The sequence below is a fragment of the Bombus pyrosoma genome, linkage group LG18 (genome assembly GCF_014825855.1).
Source record: "Bombus pyrosoma isolate SC7728 linkage group LG18, ASM1482585v1, whole genome shotgun sequence".
NCBI lineage: Eukaryota > Metazoa > Arthropoda > Insecta > Hymenoptera > Apidae > Bombus > Bombus pyrosoma.
Window position 1 is genome coordinate 2,631,127 of NC_057787.1, and position 19,527 is coordinate 2,650,653.

General features: G+C 36.2%; 1 protein-coding gene across 5 annotated transcripts in view; it reads right to left on the reverse strand.

The window, feature by feature from the left end:
* Positions 1-19,527, reverse strand: part of LOC122577230 (tyrosine-protein kinase Btk29A) — a 271,717-nt gene that overhangs the window by 220,964 nt on the left and 31,226 nt on the right. The window lies entirely within an intron of this gene.

Consider the following 19,527-nt stretch of genomic DNA (forward strand, 5'->3'; position numbering starts at 1 on the left):
TTGCTGAGGACGCCACAGTGTTTTAATACAGTGCACCGTTAGATGCAACATTTGTTGTCATTTTTTTTATTGATGTTCTAACAAAATTGTTTAATTAAATTTTTATTAAGTTAAATTATTGTTTAATATATCACTTTTTATTTTAAGGTATCTTCTATTTATCGGTTATATTCAAAATGTCCTAACTGTCAATTTTCATTCAATTCTTACGATTGTAAGAAGTTGAAGGCTCCGGTCTTAACGTGGCAGTTAAAGTCTTAATAATTAAAGGAAGAATACTTTCATAATTTCTATGAAAAATGTATTTGCACCAGAAACTTCTTGTTACTTCTGTATATTTTTTAAAGTCTCTTTCATAATTTATCAATATCATCATGACGGTCGAGTCTTATTACAGTTCTAAAGAGATTTCAGGATGTTCCATGTAATACACGTAATTTATTCATAAAAGGTTTCTACAAGTTTTTGGCGAACCACTGTATGTTAGACGTGTGACGTGTGTTGTTAATTAATGTGGTTATCCTTCTGATTATTTTTATCCGATCTGAGGTGGTGGTTGGTTGTAGATGTAAGTGCCCAAGAAATACTCTCGATGTTCAACAACCAACAACCAACGACCAACGACCAACGACCAACGACCAACAATCAACAACCAACAACTAGCAATCACGCTTCTCGAATATGTTTACTTCGCTGTTACGCTACACCCTTCGCACTTCGCTGTCCGAAACGGAATGAATCTTTTATTCGAAACCAAACGGATTCTTTTCTTTGTTGCCCCTCCATATCTCCACTACGCACGCGTTTGTTAGATGTCCGCGACGATTGCCGCGTATACATTCTTCCGAATATTCGGCGAAAGGACCGTAGGGATATCGATGGTACATTGGGCATGTCAGCTTTATGCTTAGATGGCATAGCGCTTTGTGTCGCGAAGCCATCGGAAAGTCCCGTCGTCGAGTGTCGCCACAGATCTTCCAATCGTTAAGGAGAATAGCTTAAATTTCAGCAAAATATAAATCGTTGTTAATACACGTGATTTCTTGTTTCCATTTAATGCTCAAGTTTTCCCCCGAAATATCACGAATCGTTTTGTTTATCGAAATACATAACAAAGGGAAACAGGATATGAAAATTTGGAGGCTGCAACGAGATTAACTGGAGAGATCGTGAATCTGATTGGCAATGAGCATTAAATGAACGCATACTGCTAGAAATCTATAGTTCGATTTCCATTTTTAACAAAACAACAGCCGAGAGTTTTCAATTTTTCAAATTATTCTTTCGAACGAGAAATGAAAATACACGCCATGGTTCTGTTAGAGGAAAAGGGAAATAAAATCCAGTTCAAATCGATGATCATTAGCCTTTAACGAGAGGAGACAAAAAAAAAACAAATATCGAAACGTCATTGGTTCACGAGACAGCGTTCGATTTATTCGAGGCGAGCTTTCACGTCGTGTTGTATTTATTTGGCAAATTATCTATCGCGTGTCTTCCCCTATTGTTCCCCGCGGAATATCACCGATGAATTTGATAAAAATCATGCCTGCGCTGTTTTATCTACGAATCTGATCAGCGCACACTCCCCATTCCTCTCTTTCGACCACATCGACAAACAACAGCGCCATCAAAGTACCTAGCAACTTCCCATTCACGGAACTACGTTCCTGGCGAAACTTTTCTTCGCTAGAGAAAAAAAAGGAACGACAGAAAAATTTTTCCTCGTTGTATCACCGTGAAGCTTTCTCACATTTTGTTAGGGTCGCCAGCGGGAGACACCGCGAACCACAGAAATGCATTCGAGAAATACGAAGGCGAGCAACGTGACGATAAATAACAGGAATTGGTCTAACCGCTTCCAGTACGAAAACTGTTCCTTTAGACTCTGAAAAATTCCTTCTTATACTTTTGCTACTTGGACTTATACTTTTTGTAAGATAGCCATTGTAAGAGTTAGAAAAAATTGTACTACAATTGGGATTTGTAGCATCTTGGAAATTGGTAATAATATAAACACGAGTATAAATAGTACTGGACTGAAAATTATGGTGTTATGAGGTTATGTTTACGGTGGACTCTCATTCGTTCAGAAACGTCTCAAGACAGTAAACACATACAGAGGTGTTGGACAGAATTCTTATATGTATATGTATATGTATGTATATGTTTGTATAATACGTATATGACATGTAAGAGGTATTTCCATTATTTTGCCCAACCTCTGAATATAAATACATTTCATATATAATTTACATAAATACATACAATACAATACAATAAATACATTTCATTATAAAAATAAAAAGGGAAATTTATGTGTACATAGAATATTTGATTACATTTGGTATTGAGTTTATGAGAACGTATTCAAATCGAGATTTTGAGAATTTCAATTTAATTATATATTTCAATGCTTGCAAGTATGTTTCTCGGAACCTAACCAAATCTAACCCGGATGTTCCGAGTTTTGCGTAGATGTTGCCAGTTGTATCGTGTTCGAAGACAAGAAAATCCACAGACGAATCTCGTCCGGGGAAAATAAGAGGTCAAGAGGAACGATAGAGCGTGTAACAAGGGGGCCTAAGAATTAATTAATCCAAGTAGCTCGTTAAAATGCGATCCGTGGGAAGAAATCATAATAATTTCGAGGATTACAATTAGTTCCCTTGACCTTGTTTCAAATGAGCGAGCAAGTTGTTGCGTGGAAAGCAACGAATATTAAAATCGAACGTTACCACGGTGGATGGGGTTTTGTATTATCGCGGTAGGAAAAATTAAATTAAACTGGCGAAACTAATTATTAAGATTGATACAGAATATGCTACAAACGTATTATTTATAATTAAATAATTGTCTGGAAATGATGCATCAAATAAATCCAATGCATCAATTAAATCCTCTACTAAAGTAGATAATTGTCATTGTAATAATTTTTACTTTATTTTTTTTTAAGATAAAAATCAGAATAATAATAAATATTTCATATTTTGTTGAGATTGGCTGATAGAGGGTAGTGAATAAATTTGTAATAGAAAAATATATCCAAATAAGTATAAGTGCAGATATAGTGTATGAGCTCAAAATTAAATAAATTGTTATCATCATTTATTAATTTAATGTATAATATTGTTGAGGTTGATTGATAGAGAAACAAGTAGATGAATTTGTAATAGAAAAATATATTGAGATAAGTATAGGTACAGGTATAGTGTATGAGGTCAAAATCAAATAAATTGTTATCATCATTTATTAATTTAATGTATAATATTGTTGTAATATGTATAAACAAGTGGATGAATTTGTAATAGAAAAATATATTGAAACAGGTATAAGTACAGGTATAGTGTATGAGGTCGAGATCAAGTAAAATGTTATTATTATTTATTAATTTAATATGTGATATTGTTGAGGTTGATTGATAGAGGAATAGTGGATGAATTTGTAACAGAAAAATATATTGGAACAAGTATAGGTACAGGTATAGTGTATGAGATCAAAATTAAATAAATTGTTATCATCATTTATTGATTTAATATGTGATATTGTTGAGGTTGATTGATAGAGAAACAAGTGGATGAATTTCTAATAGAAAAATATATTGAAATAAGTATAGGTATAAGTGTACTGTATGCTGATCCAGATCCTCACTCTTATAGTGTTACAATACAATAGCAAAAGCTATGATAGGGAGTATGTTCATATATTTATAACAAAGGACCATATATTTATACCAAAAAAGTTAACCTTGTAGCTATAGTTGAAGCCTACAAGAAACAGCAATAGAAATCTACTTATAGCTCCTTTGTTTCTGGACCTTGCAATCCAAAACATAATGTATACTCAAGGGGGTACAATAATATGGATCTCTCCTTATTTCAAATTTTTTGTTTCACTACATTCTATTCTCTTCTTAACAGATATATACAAACACGGATATACAAAAGTAAATTAGAGTTTTTCTTGAAGTAATTACTTCAACACATTTAATAATGAGATGTCAATATACTTCAAATAATGAGGTTTAGCTGGCTGAACATCATAATGATGCAACACTGTAATGTCATATAAAATTCGCCATATATTGTTCAAAAATTTATTTAACTGTAAAACTAAAGGGATATACGAAAGAATTCAGATATGTGACAAAATTCAAATTCTCAAAATTCTGACCTATAACACTATGATTTTTAGTCTTAAACCTAAAAACTAATTACTTGAAAACCTTGAAGACTAAAGAAAAAATTCCTTCTAACTTGAGTCATACTGTGCACTCATACTACAATTTTTATATTCTACATAAAACAATTGAATTTCGAGCAATTCAACTAAAAGGAAAAAATACGAGTGCCGAAGAACAAGTAGAATGTGCACGCAACGCTATGAAAGCACTGACCCGCGGACATCTTACAGAGGCCGGAAAAACGTTTCGCATCCGCCCTCGAGAGCACGAAACAAGTGGCTGCTCCTCGGAACACGTGAAAGGCTATTCACGAGCTTTTTGCATGCGGCAACGATCGTCTTCCAGAGGATGCAACGTCTCAAACGCACGAACTCGCGTAAATCGACGCCTCGTATGAAATTGAGGTAGAACAACCATTCTCATGGATATGATTTACGTCGGTCATTTCAATAATTGAAACTCCTCAAGCGAACTTCCTTTACCTTGAAAATCATTATGAACAAGTACACTCGTGAGAAGTCTGGTAAAAATAATTCTTATCCTTTTGTCCATGAATATTTGAATATACGTTATTATAACACATTGACTGCCGGACGTGTTTTCAATGAAATCTCCTTCAGGCCACGAGAGCCGTAGTACCAAGCGTACTCTATAGGTACTTCCGCCGATATTTTAGACAACTTAAAATCTTTGCCCTAATTCGTTACAATGTCGAAAAGGAAAATGAAAAACTTATTTCTTGGTGTGTCAAATAGCAGTGAAAAAGAAAGCTTTTACGAGGTTAGACATAAATTCGGATAGTAGCGATGAGGAAGAAATCAGATTTCCTAGAAATAGAAATATAAATAGAATTACATCGTCTGATTCTGACTCGGATATTGATAAGTGCAATCGTAGTGATACTGAATGTAATGAAGATACCGTTGACGAGATTGTATAAGAATTGGTCATTGAGGAAGAGAGAAGAACTGACGATACCGAGGAAAGTACAATTCAATTTGGTGAATGGAATGAATTTAATGGTCGGCAGAAGTCATTTTCTTTTCCCGAGACAGACGGCCTCATTAGGCAATTACCTGGCGATGTCAATCCATATGATGTGTTTCAGCTGTTCGTCGATCACGAAATAATAAACTTACTTGTATCAGAAAATTGCAACAAGAAAGGATGTAAATATTAGAAGATTTAGAGAATTATTAACTGCAAAATTATTAGAGTTGTCTGAAAATACCAAAATTCCTTGTCTTCGACGGAGTCAGCATAATATCGCCGTTCGGAAAAATAATTCTGGAAGAAGCATTAGTCGCGCATGCAAACTATGTTATTCAGATAAAAGACGTCGAATGAACCGATCAAACACGCGAGAGAATTTAAAGAAAACAACAGCTTATTGTCCAAATTGTCCCGAACAAACTCAGCTTTGTATAGAATGCTGCAAAGTTTCACATTTTAAATAATTTTCTTAATAAAACATTTTCGTATTACTTTTATAACAACTCAATAGTTCTATTACTTCCTGTGGAATATCTTTCCAAATATCTACGACGATGCTTCGCAAGTAGTCAAATAAGAGTCACCAGAGTACGGGAGACGCGGCCCTATCAGATACCTTGCTGTCACCCAAATATGGGTGACGCGGCAGTCAACGTGATAATACATGCAATTGTTCACCAAAGTATTTCAACACTTACAGAAACTTTTTAGCACAGAAACTGATAGACTTTTCGCAAATCCACTTTTTATAAAAGTTTCAATTTCATTCAATCAATATTCAATTGTTCACGACAAATGACCTACTTCTATAAGTTGATTTAGTCAAATAAATGAAATACAAGATAAATTTGTAAAAATAATAAGTGCAACGTCTTCGCTTTTCCTTGCTTCTCAATTTTATGGATTTGATCAGTGCAACTTCTTATCGTGAGCTATTTAAGTAGACGTATTACGCTAGTTACGTGAAACATTTGAGGTGGCAGTACATTAAATAATCACTCGGTGTTTAGGTTAACAACATATTTATTAACAAGTGTCTTCTTTTGATCGCGTCGCGTAGTCAATCTCGCTGCACGTTTACAACTCGCCTCTATCGCTTCCCGGTTCAAACTTAACTGTCGATCGGATTCGATTCTTTTCTTTTTGTCACCCCTCAATATCCCCACTATCCATGCGTTTGTTAGGCGTCCGCCACCGTTGCCACGCACGCTTTCTTCTCGAATATTCGGAAGGACCGTTGGGATATTGATGGCCCATTAGGCACGTCGCTTCGGAGATATACATTGTTGCCAAGTGCCGCCACACATTTAAAAATTCGTTTACAAAATCCAACTATCGTGGTTATTGTCGTGAAAGCTTCTTAATCCAAATATTTTCACTCACCTTTGTACGTACAAATAATATTATAAATTTGTATGTTTCCGTTACACGTTGTCGAAAATTTAAAAAATCTTTTTTACTGAATTCTTTTCTGCTAATGAAGCATGGATTTCTTCCCTAAGTAGATCCACGAAAAGCTGGCATAAATGGAAGCAGATTTTGTTACGGTAGCTCGTATTCATTAAATACTCGCACAACTGCTAAGCAGCTTAAGCTTCACGGTATATTTTTAACGTGAGAAAGAAAAATTGAACTTACGAGAAACATCGATTCGCTGGCCAAAGGTATTTCCATGATGGAAATCAGCTTAACATTCAATAGCTTAACAAAGTAGCGTAATCTGGTCTGAACATCGAATAAACCAATTGTGTAAACCACTGTCAATTTTTCGCCTATATGAATCTTGCAAAACGTGGAAAGCAAATGGAAACCGACAAAAATTTTTCTAACGATAATAAAACTAATTTTACCATCGATCATTCGATCCGTGCGCCACGAATAATCGCTCCGACTGTAAAAAAAGTCCCGATATTTTCCACTAAATCTGGATGAGAAAAAATAGAGCGCTGAGTTTTACATTGTTACATCGGCTTCATCGAAAGAGAAAAGAACGATGACACCAGAGTGAGGCAAGGGATAATGTTTGTAGTTGATTCGACATGTGGAAGAAAGATGGGAGAAAAGATTGATGGGTCGATCGTTTTTCAAAATGCCATCAATACAGATGTGAGATTTCGTGACGTTAATGTGCTCTGACAATTAACACGCAGGACTTATTGTTTAACTAAACGTCGATAATGATCCATTCACACGTGCTTCGCCATGCAATCGTCTTTAATACTCGATGGCTGTTATATCGGCAAATGATCGAATTGAAAGCAGATTATGCGCGAGCGTATTCCACGCGTAATGAACTTCCACGTGAATACTTTCGAAAGCAACGACGCATAGTAGGGAATCAACAGATATTGGGCTGGCAACTAAGTGATTGCGGATTTGGGCAATGCCACCTAGTGACAAAATCCGCAACCACTTAGTTGCCAACCCAATATTAATGTAAAACGTTCAAATTTATCAAAGTACTTGATAATTTAATTAAAATGCAAATGAAGAAACGATTGAACAATCTTTAAGTTATAATCTTTTAGAAAAGGAATCTTTAAAATATTTCAATATTAAGTACTCATACTTTTGAGCAGCAGTTTAGTAAAAATAATTGTCAAAGAATAGAAAGAAGCTGATGGCTATTGTAATCTTATTGGTTTGGCAACTAAGTGATTGCGGATATTGTCATTAGGTGGTATTGATAAAATCCGCAACTACTTAGTTTCCAACCCAATATAATGTAATAACAATCGAAATATAAAAAGGTAGGAGACTTTTTCAGAGTCTGATGTGTTTTTAACAGAAATTTTAAATTACCCCAAACTACTTTCATAATCTTCTTCGACACTCTTATTCTTCCGCGAAGTATATTCTTATTTATTAACTGCTTATTGAGACTTGGAGTATACATTTCGCTGAATAACAATACAAAAGCTGGATTTTGTAGATCTCAGAATTTTCTTTTGTGTCACGACTATGTCTCAAAATATTAAATTCATCATTTTGGCAAAATGAATATATTGGCTTGGCAACTAAGTGATTGCGGATTTTATAATAACCACCTAATGACAAAATCCGCAATCACTTAGTTGCCAACCCAATAGACTCCCAACGAGATAAAAACACGATTATTCAAATTTATTTCTTTCCAACGTACAATTTATTATTATAATGAATAATTGGCAATTCTAGTGTTAAACCAAAACCATTGTTACAAGGAAGATACGTGTCTACGTACGAGTTTTTCGCTGGAAATTACGTTCCAAGTTCACCGACACGAAGCCCTACACAACCTGACACAGGTGTCTAACTTCCGTCCGTCAAATGGGGACCGGAAGTCGCGTGTTTACGAGGAATGCGGCCTAGACACGATTAATCTTTATTAACATGGACCTCGCGCAGCGGAAATTCTCTCCAACGTCTGCATGCATATGCATTCGTTCGCAAAAAGACAAAGTGAAAGAAGGGAGGACAGAAGAGGAAAAGACAGAGCGAGAGAGGAGAGAAAAAAGAGGGAATTGCAGTAGTTTAAAGGCGTCGATCGATATCAAAGCCCGGAGCAATTTGTCGGCGGAGACAATATCGATGAGGAACTATTGTACACGACAGCCCCGGAGCCTACGAAAGTGCAAAGTAGTCTAGTTCTGCTTATTCGTCTTTTATCCTGCCCTCCCTCTCTAATTATCCTCGTTTCCGTCTACCTCTGACTTTTTTCTCTCTCTCTGTCTAGCTCGCTCTTTTTTTCTTTTTCTCTCGTTCTTCAACCTCCATTCGCTGTCTGGCGGAACGACGGCCGAAATTTCAACGGAAATCTCGTAATTAATCGCCTCATTAGCATGTACGAGTCAGCGAATTTGATTTATATACTTTCTATCGTATAGCGTACGTGTTATGGATAATGTAGGTTTCTGTCAAATAAAACGATCAAATCTTATATTTCTCGCCTCACTGATATTTTACATTTTTCTTTTCCCCACTGTTTGACAAAAATATTTTCAAACGTATTTGAAGGTTTCTACTGGTTTTTCTGGAGTGAGAAGGCCTCAGTGATTCTGTTTGGAAAAAAGCTTCGAGTGCATCTTACCGGCTGTATCGTTGCACTCGAGGTAGAAGCAGATAATTGTAAGTTATAGGTTAGGTTTTCTTAACGCATGCAGCTTCTTCCTTTAGATTTTATCTTTACGTGTTAAGTAATGGTCGACTTGGTTTCCTGGTGAAACTCATGTTTTTAAATACCCAGAAAGGTATGTTTAAACGATAAATGTAACGCTATCACTTTTTTGGCTTCTTGCGCTGAAAATTAATGTTGCAGTATTTCTCGATATTTTATAATATGTCGTATAATTTATCACTGATGTTTTTTTATTTTAACCATAACTTTGATACGTAGAAAAATAATTCTAAATATATCGTGAGACCTTTTCTGTTCAGAATTACAGCACTCGACGTGTCTCAAATTGTTGACTTTTCTTTATTACAGGCGCACCAATATAATCGAATGACATATGAACCCGACAGTTGGCCAAAAGCTAATACAACGTTTTCAAACATTCACAAACCCACAATTTTTTCCATTAAAGATTTCTTCTTTAGCGGAAAGAAAGGAAGCCAATCGAATGTATCCAGACAAATTGACAAATATATTGGCCCGTCCACACGGTCGACAGTAAGGAAGAAAGTCGAAGCGAAAAAACCTATGAAATGGCAAGGTGATATTGCATTCCTCTTTCTCGTTGGCCTTTTTTTAAAGGAGAGCCATTCGTTCAAGCGTTCAACTTCCACCAGGGAATATCGCAAATCTTTACTTCAGTTTTATTATTTTTACTAATACGTCCGAAACATACGATGCAGAAAATAGGAAACGAGGAAAGTTGTGGATGGTCAAACGGAGTAACAAATTAAACACTGCCGTGATCAACGGAAAACTTGCACGTTAAAAAGATTCCCGGATTTTCTACTCTTCAAAAAGAATGACCAATCAATGCTAAAAGATAGGAATATTCTTGTTGAGGTTAAGATTGACTGATTGAAGCATGAGTGGATGAATTTGTAATAGAAAAGTATATTGAAATAATTAAAGGTGTAAGTACAAGTCTATGCTGATTGACAACCTTACTCTCTTAATGTTACTAGACAATGGAATGATAGGGAGCACGTTCATATATTTATAGCAAAAGGACATTACCAAAAAAGTTAACCTTATACTTTTGGCTACAGGCTACAGGGAACATAAATAGAAATCTGTTTATTAGTTCCCTTGTTCCTTGACCTTCCAACCCAAAACATAATATATACTCAAGGGTACAATAATATGCACCACTCCTTATTTAGAATATTTCTGCTTAATAGCAATCTCAAGGTCACGGATATACATAAATAAAATGTAGAGTTTTTCTTGAAGTAGTTACTTCAACAATTCCTATATATGATATTGACGTGAACGTTATTTAAAAAGTTAGAGAAGATTATTCTTTGTCGAGACAAAGAAATAAGAAATTCTTTAAAAATTGATATCACGACAGAAACGTTTTTGAGGCAAACATACAGCGAGCATACATACTTTATACTGAAGACGAAAAACAGGTTCGCGAAAATCTACTCCAATAAGAAAGGAAGAGAGAAACGCAAAGGTAGGAATTTCTGTTTCTCGAAGTCGGATGAGAAGAGTCTCTGTCAGAAATTTCAGACAGCAAAGCGAATTTTAATGGCGAAATATCCGCATAAAACGAAAATTTGCGATGGCCAAGCTCTGGAAGTTGATGCACCCCTGCGAAGGACGAAATAAGTTTCACGAATATGGAAAAAAAATGCCGGAGTCGATTTCCCGTGGCGTCCTCGTGAATAATAACGAGCTCTCCGTGCGACGAGATTCTTCGAAAACTCGTTAAAAGTTCGGCCATTCTGGTGACAAATCAATCAACTCGGGAATCCAGATACGCTGCCGATATCCTGCATCGATTCTTATGATTTCTGGCCCGGTTTTCGCCTATGAATCACTTTCCATCGACGAAAAACCGATACGTGGCTAAGTTTCTCGTCGATGGTCATATTTTCGCTGGGGAAATTGCACGAAATCGACGGGGCGAAGCTTGCGCAGCGAAGTTTCAAGCTAAATCAAAGATGAACGAGGGAATAAGAGACGCTTTGATGCGAATCCAAACGATATTTGATGTAAATTGGTGTAAACTGCGCGAGAGAAATTCTTTGATCTTCGCAATTGTGAAACAATTAAGAGCTGGCATGCCGCGAGCAACTCGAGTAGTTTCTTGCGGGTTTCTGATGCAAAGTGAACCAGGCTTTTCTTTGCTATTAGATTTAAGCAACATATAACCGACGTTTCATTTCGAAATCATATTATCGCACAAGAATATTATTAACCACGTGTATTATATCTACGAATTATATTATACAAATGAGGTAATATCGGGTGTAGCGCGTTAAATAATCACTCGATGTTTAGGTCACCAATATATTTATTAACAAATGTCTTCTTTTGATCGCGTCGCGTATCGCTCTTGGTTTCACTAGTCAATCTCGCTGCGCGGTTACACTTCGACCTTATCGATTCCTAGTTCGAACTAAAACTGTCGATCGGATTCGATTCTTCTCTTTTCGTCGTCCCTCAATATCCCCACTATCCACGCGTTTGTTTGGGGTCCGCGAACGTTGCCACGCACGCCTTTTTTCTCGAACATTCGACGGAAGGACCGTTGGGATATTGATGGCTCATTAGGCACTTCGCTTCGGCGATATACATTGTTGCCAAGTGCCACCACATATTCTTCACCGCTCTTTCATTAAATGAGCGTAACGTCGATAGCTTTTTCCCAAAATTCTCTGCTGCCTAATTTTCTTGAAATATGTCTGTTATTCTCTTCATATGCTTATATGGAAGCAACATACTAAATCAGTTATAGACAAAATGAAGACAAATGTACTGGTTAACTAGTCGAAGTTCTAAACTCAGCATAGAAAATAAATTAAAAATATACAAAACGATAGTAAAACCAATTTGAACGTACGGAATATCACTATGAGGGACAGCAGTAATGGGCCACATAGATAAACTAGAGTCGCTACAATCGAAGATACTGAGAACAATAGTGAACGCCCTATGGTATGTCAGAAACGAGGATATACGCAAAGACTTAAAAATATCAACGGTGAAAGAAGAAATCGGCAGGTACGCAGAAAAATACAAGGAAAGAACGACAACACATCCAAACCAGCTGGCTGCTGAAGGGAGCAAAACTCTGATAGAAAGAAGACTAAAAATAAAACACCCCACTAACCTCACTAAGGAAATAAAATAGTTAAACTCGAAGATGGTATCCCGCTGTGGGTAGCCATCCACGTGTTATTTAGCAATTTACCAAATGTCCAGCTGGACAAATTGTAAAGTACTGAGATGATATCGGGTGTCGTGCGTTAAATAATCACTCGATGTTTAGGTCACCAATATATTTATTAACAAGTTTCTTCTTTTGATCGCGTCGCGTATCGCTCTCGGCTTCGATAGTCAATCTCGCTGCGCGGTCACACTTCGACCTTATCGATTCCTAGTTCGAACTAAAACTGTCGATCGGATTCGATTCTTCTCTTTTCGTCGCCCCTCAATATCCCCACTATCCACGCGTTTATTAGGCGTCCGACACCGTTGCCACGCACGCCTTCTTCTTGAATATTTGGAAGGACCGTTGGGATATTGATGGCTCATTAGGCACTTCGCTTCGGCGATATACATTGTTGCCGAGTGCCACTACACAAATATTGCCTATTTATATCTGTGTTTATATATCTGTGTTACATAAAGATTGGAAATTTCCTGGTAATTTCAACGAGCTGCAAAATTTTCTACAGATATTAACGTACATTAAACATAGAAAATTTCGTTTGAACGAACGTAACTACTGGTTTGGCAACTAAGTGATTGAGGATTTTGTCATTACGTGACCTTAGCACATTCTTTTGTTTTGTCAACGTGTTCAAAGCACCTAACCTATATTGTTTTCTTGTTGTTTGGACTTCCTCCTTTAATGTAGTAAAAAAATTGTATCGATTAATCATTTAGTTTCGTTTTTATCCCAATTTAAAAATGGAAGAACAAGACGCGCGTTTCAGACATATTTTATTGTATTATTTCCGGAAAGAACACATCGCAAGCACGCAACAAATTATGTGCCGTATATGGGAATGTAGCCTTAAAAGGGAGGCAGTGTGAAGATTGGTTTGCCAAATTTCGTTCTGCTGATTTTTCACTGAAAAATGCTCAACGATCTGGCCGTCCAGTTGAAGTTGATGAGACCCATATCAAGGCCATTATCGACTCAGATCATCATAGCACAACGCGTAAGATTACAGTGAAGCTCAATGTATAGCATACATGCATTAAAAAAAAATTAAAACAGTTTGGCTGTGTCAGGAAACTCAATTTATGGGTCCCTCATCAGCTTAAGGAAATTCATTTGACGCAACGCATTAGCATCTGCGATTCACTTCTGAAACGCAACGAAATTGATCCATTTTTGAAGCGACGAAAAGTGGATAGTTTGTAACAACGTTAATCGGAAAAGATCGTGGGTGATGCAAGATGAACCAGCCCAGACGACACCAAAAGCTGAGATTCACCAAAAAAAGATTATGCTGTCAGTTTGGTGGGATTAGAAAGGAATTCTGTACTTTGAACTTTTACCAAGAAACCAAACGATTAATTCAAACGTGTACGTTCAACGACTCGCCAAACTTGTGATGCAGTTCAAGAAAAGGGGCCAAAATTGGCAAATCGTAAGAGTGTTGTTTTCCAGCATGATAATGCAAAGCCTCACACATCTTTGGTCACTCGCCAAAAATGATTGGAACTAGGTTGGGATGTGTCGTCACATCCGCCATATAGCCTTGACCTTGCGCCTTCAGATTACCATTTATTTCGTTCCATGCAGCACTCCTTAAATGGTAAAATTTTTAATAACGCAGATGATGTAAAATCACATTTAATTCAGTTTTTGCTGGCAAAATCAGAAGTTTTATGAACATGGAATTACGACACTGCCTGAAAGATGGAAAAAGATGATCGACAAAAATGGACAATACCTAATTGAATAAAGTTATAGTTTTAAGCAAAAATTTTGAATTTTCCTTCTTATCTAAAATACGCAATCACTTGTCACAAGCAAAAAAGCTTTTGTTTGGTATTAGATTTACAAGATTCTCGGCCATACACAGAAACTAATACAGATATCTTTCCATTAATGTATATGAAATCTTGCTGAAATGAACGCTTTAAATTTTAGATAAAAGTTTTAAACGAAGGATGAACACTGAAAATTCTTACTGACAATTTACCGATCGTTAAAGAAAATGAAGCTTTAATTCCTTAAAGAATATAAATATAAAAGATTCCAGTCATTTTCTTTCGCAACTTTTCTATCGTTAAAAGACTTCTCGAGTTCGGGCAAGGTATAAAAGAATCGTTAACGATACGCTTCATTTCCCATTTCAATATTATACTAAAAATTTGAAAACTATTATAACTCCTGTTTGTTGAAACGCGAACGAAATTGAGATATGAAAATTTGAGAAACGCAGCGTGGCTAACCAGAGACAGTTCAAACAAAGAATAATCATTAACTTTAGAATAGCTTCATCGGTTCTACATCTTCTTATCTCAGCTAAACTAAGGAAAGTCACTTCTATGTACATTCTACAAAGAGAGAGTATCTTATTCTCAAGATTTGATTTCCTTGGGGATGTTACGTTAAGCAGACAGTTTTCAGTCGTTCCAACGAATATTACACAAAGGTGCCGTTTCCATTTTCGTTAAGGAAATCGTTTATTGGCTTAAAGAATAGCTGAGTTCCGAGCTAAAGATAGTTAAATGACAAGCCGAATACGTCTTCGAAGTTGATGGCGAATGTGTGGCGGCATCCGACGACGGAACTTTCCGACGGCTTCGCGACATTCCTTTCGCCGAATATTCGGAACAATGCATACGCGGCAATCGTCGCGGACATCTAACAAACGCGTGCGTAGTGGGGATATCGAGGGACAACAAAGAGAAGAATTCGTTTGGTTTGGAACAAAAGATTCATTCCGTTTTGAACAGCAAATTGCGAAGGGTCTACCGTGACGGCGAAGTGCGAAGGGTCTACGGTAACGGCGAAGTGTGAAGGGTCTACCGTAACGGCGAAGTGTGAAGGGTCTAACGTAACGGCGAAGTGCGAAGGGTCTAACGTAATAGCGAAGCAAACACATTCGGGAAGCTTGATTGTTGATCATTGATCGTTGATTGTTGATTGTTGACTGTTAAGAGTTAAATGAACTTTTTGTTGAATACCGAGAATATTTCTTGGACACTTACAACCAACACCACCTCAAATGGAGCATCGAACGCCATGTATCATAAACAAACGCTGAAAACTTATCGTGTTTTGTATTATTTGTGCTTTGTAGTGTAACTTTAGCGAAAACTTTAAACGAAATCATCTTTACAGGCGACAAAATGTATCATATTTTATATAAATCTTTTTTATTTAAACGAATACTACAAAATGATTTGAAGAATTAGAAAGGAATTGCCTTTATTTGGATTGTTTGATAAAAATTGAAAAGAGATAAGTTGGATTGATTAATTGATGTTCGCATTAACGAATTAATAAATGACAGACGAATTGTCAAGCGATCAATTTTCTGGGTCACTGTAAGTCTTCTGAAAAGCGTGTGATGAGTCAAGTCAGGTAATATACAACTTAATTAATTAGCCTGCCTAACTAACGTTATTAATATTTTTTTATATGCAGGATTACAAAAGGGTCAAAATAGTTTTCATGTGGGACTAATTAATGACATTATTGAACTTTAAAATTACTTTTTTATAAAAGATAGGAAACACTATTTATATATCATATAATTTATATATTATAGATTGTGTGGTATAATGAATATTTTATTTCAAAAAATTAGTATGTATTGAATATGCTGCTAAATATTCCTTTGAGTATATATTCTGGAAGAAAAATATAATGATCGCTTTTGCTACGAGCCCTGCAATTTTCTCTCATCTATGGAAGAGTTTATATACTGTTCGTAACTCGATATTAAAGTAAAATAGTTGCGAGAATAAAAAATACGTGTCGCGTATTGGACACAGGTGTCATTATCATTGTTTTTTGTTATTTTTTCAGCAAGTTATACGGGACTTTGTAGAGTATAGATCACTGCGACCAACTCGTTTCAACGCTGGTGCGCGACGCTATGAAAAAATAGAGGAGCGAGAAACTACCTGAAGCCCCGGAGCTCACAAAGGGAACGTACGAAGTGGTATGCATCGATTTTGATGAAACTCCATAGGCTAGTGAAGAAGTGAGAAATATTTGCTCACGTGCAGTCGTCTCTGAAACTTCACCATTTATTTCATCCGGAATATTTTAAGCCGTGATATTCTACTTATCAAAGAAACTTTTTTTTATCATTGCTATCTTTCCAGAATCTCGTTATACTATACTGAGAAGTATGATGTAAGTCTGTCTACTGCTATTTCTTATAAAATAATGTTCTGTATATTTATTGCTATACAAATTTCATTAGATATATTTCTTTAGGTTGTGAAGACGTGTCTGACAGAGAATAAAATTACAAATCTAATTAGATAATCGAAGAAAACAACTTTCTTGCTTAGGTATCTCATAAAATATTGGGTTGGCAATTATTGATTGCGGATTTTGTCAATGCCACCCAATGAATACCAAACAAAATTTTGTCATTAGGTGGTATTGATAAAATCCGCAACCCGATACAATAATGTTGTGCTTCCCAAAAACTTTTTACGTTATACTTGCAAGATGATATCAGCATTGCGATGGCTGCAACACGATGAGTTGTAACGATAGCTCGTCTCTGCAATTGCAGATCATTCCACTTAGAAATGACGCAATTCTACTAAAGTACTTTGGAATCAATTTCGTCCAAGTCTTCGCTTCTCCTCCTATGGATACCAATTTCTGTCTGAGTTGTACGATAGAACTTGTGCCCACATAATGAAAATCTGTTGCAAATTATTATACGAACAACTGTGCTGGACACTCAGAGTCACATACAAGATCATCTAATATTATCTCGATGGAACTTAGGTAGATCTTATTGCTAGTGGTTGCACATCTTCGTGGGTATAATGGAGAATCCAATCCATCACTGTCATACCACTACCCTGAGAAATTACCCCACAGATATAACCAAGCCTTCCTCTACTCTGAGATACTGTGATTTATTTAAAAAAAAATTCCATTAAACCACAAAAAATGTACGAGAATTAGAAATTGATGTTTCTATCAAGATTTTACGTCTGTTGGAAATATTGGAAATTAAAATTAATAGTAAAATCGCAGAAAAATTAATCTTTCGTGAGAATGAAAATAGCTTAATGAAAATTGATTTTTCCTCTACAATATTTTTCTTCTACAATAATTCAAAGATGTCTATTATCTCTACTTGCAAGAATTCCAAAGACTTGTTGAAACATACAAGATTAGACGAAGTTGTAATTAATCGTAAAATCGAGAAAACTCACGTAGTCAAGTATTTTTCCTTTGAACGTGATTTTTACTATTATATGAAATTCAAAAATGATAAAATAGCTTTTAAGGACAACTAAATTCGTTATTTCAGTGAGATAATAAATTATTTCTCTACGAATGTTATTTAATCATTGAAGCGTTTCTGTGAATTTTCCATCAGAGGAGAGCATGTCAAAATAACATGAAAAAATTAACGCTCCGCAAACATCGTATGTCCCTCGTCTACACTATTTACTATCAACCACTTGACCGACATATCACTGCTAATTTTTCCCAGCTATGGTACGCCAGTGACCAATTGGGACGTTTATAATCCCGGATTTTTTTTTATTTTATTTTATCGTCAGTTAGCTGTTACCGACCGCGTTGTACTGATTCGCAAAAACTTTACTTCGTGCAGCTTCTACACACGCGAAACGGCCAATTTTCACATTTCATAGCACGATGATGCTTGCCATTGAGAAAGACGTACACGAAATGTTAGGTTGGCAACTAAGTGATTGCTGATTTTGTCAATACCATCTAATGATAAAATTCGCAATCACTTAGTTGCCAATTCAATATTAAACGTTCGTCGAACGAACGGCTTCAACTAAATTAAACGCAACGAATACGATTTTCCCTAAAATTAAAGTTGACTTCTATTACCATCCTTCTACATATGTAAATTAATTCCATGAGAACCACTTTAATGATTGCATTGCTGTTGCAAAATGATCCATAATCAATGCGTAATTCGAGAAGCAGCGATCGTAGCCGCATTTATTGTACTTCACCGAAACAAGCCGGACGTCGAGTTATCGACAGTCTCTCGATGTAGTGCAAATGGACGGTAAATCTGTGTGAAGAGGTCCAATAATGATGTCATTTATACGAAACTTATCGACGTACCCGCTACTGCAATTGATGATTCTAAAATTACGTTCTATACCGTACACAGTCACGTCCGGTTACGAAATATAACTGAAACATTATGAAGCATTGATTATGAATTTATTGCAATATTTCTCAAACAATATTACCATTTGTAACAAATCGGACACACAAGACACTCTGCGCGCAGTCACGTTCTCCAACAGATGCCTAACCGTTTTCACGAGTTAAAAAACCGAAAGGATCAATTTAATACAAACAAAACGGCACATACTACCGAACTAATTTGATCATGCGAACAGCGATTAGCACTTTGACTGCCACGCCGAAATCACATGTTTCGCTCAAGACGTCACGGGAGTATTTTTATTATTCAAAGCATATAATGGCAAAATAATAATAAATCGATGAACCTCTCGATGCATTCGGTTTGAATCCTCGTATGAAACTGACTGCCCTTCGATTTTTTCCTTCGTCTTCTCTTGGAGACCATCCCCACCATGCTAGGGTCTCGCAACCGTTCGCGTCTATGATCACGTACGCCACCTTTTTTGCGTACGTAAAATAACAGACCGAAGGCGAATCGATGTTTTTAAGAACTCGCTGCTTGACGACAACTAAGCGCTTATTGCTATGTTGTGTATATCTCGCCGGTCATGTAAGATATGTCTTCGACACTGCGGTACCAAGGGAGACGGTTAGGAACACGGCCTATAGTAAGCCTCGGGGAGTAACACAAATTATAGCATATTCTACACCACATAGAAGAACCCTCAAGTGATATATAAAATTAGCTTCAGAGTTACTGTTAAATACATCAATTTCAAACGCGATGATACTCTACAAACAAGCAAGAAAAACAAAAATCAAGGTATCAGATTCTAGAATGGCACTCGCGATGCACCTTACACAGTGCCATTAACC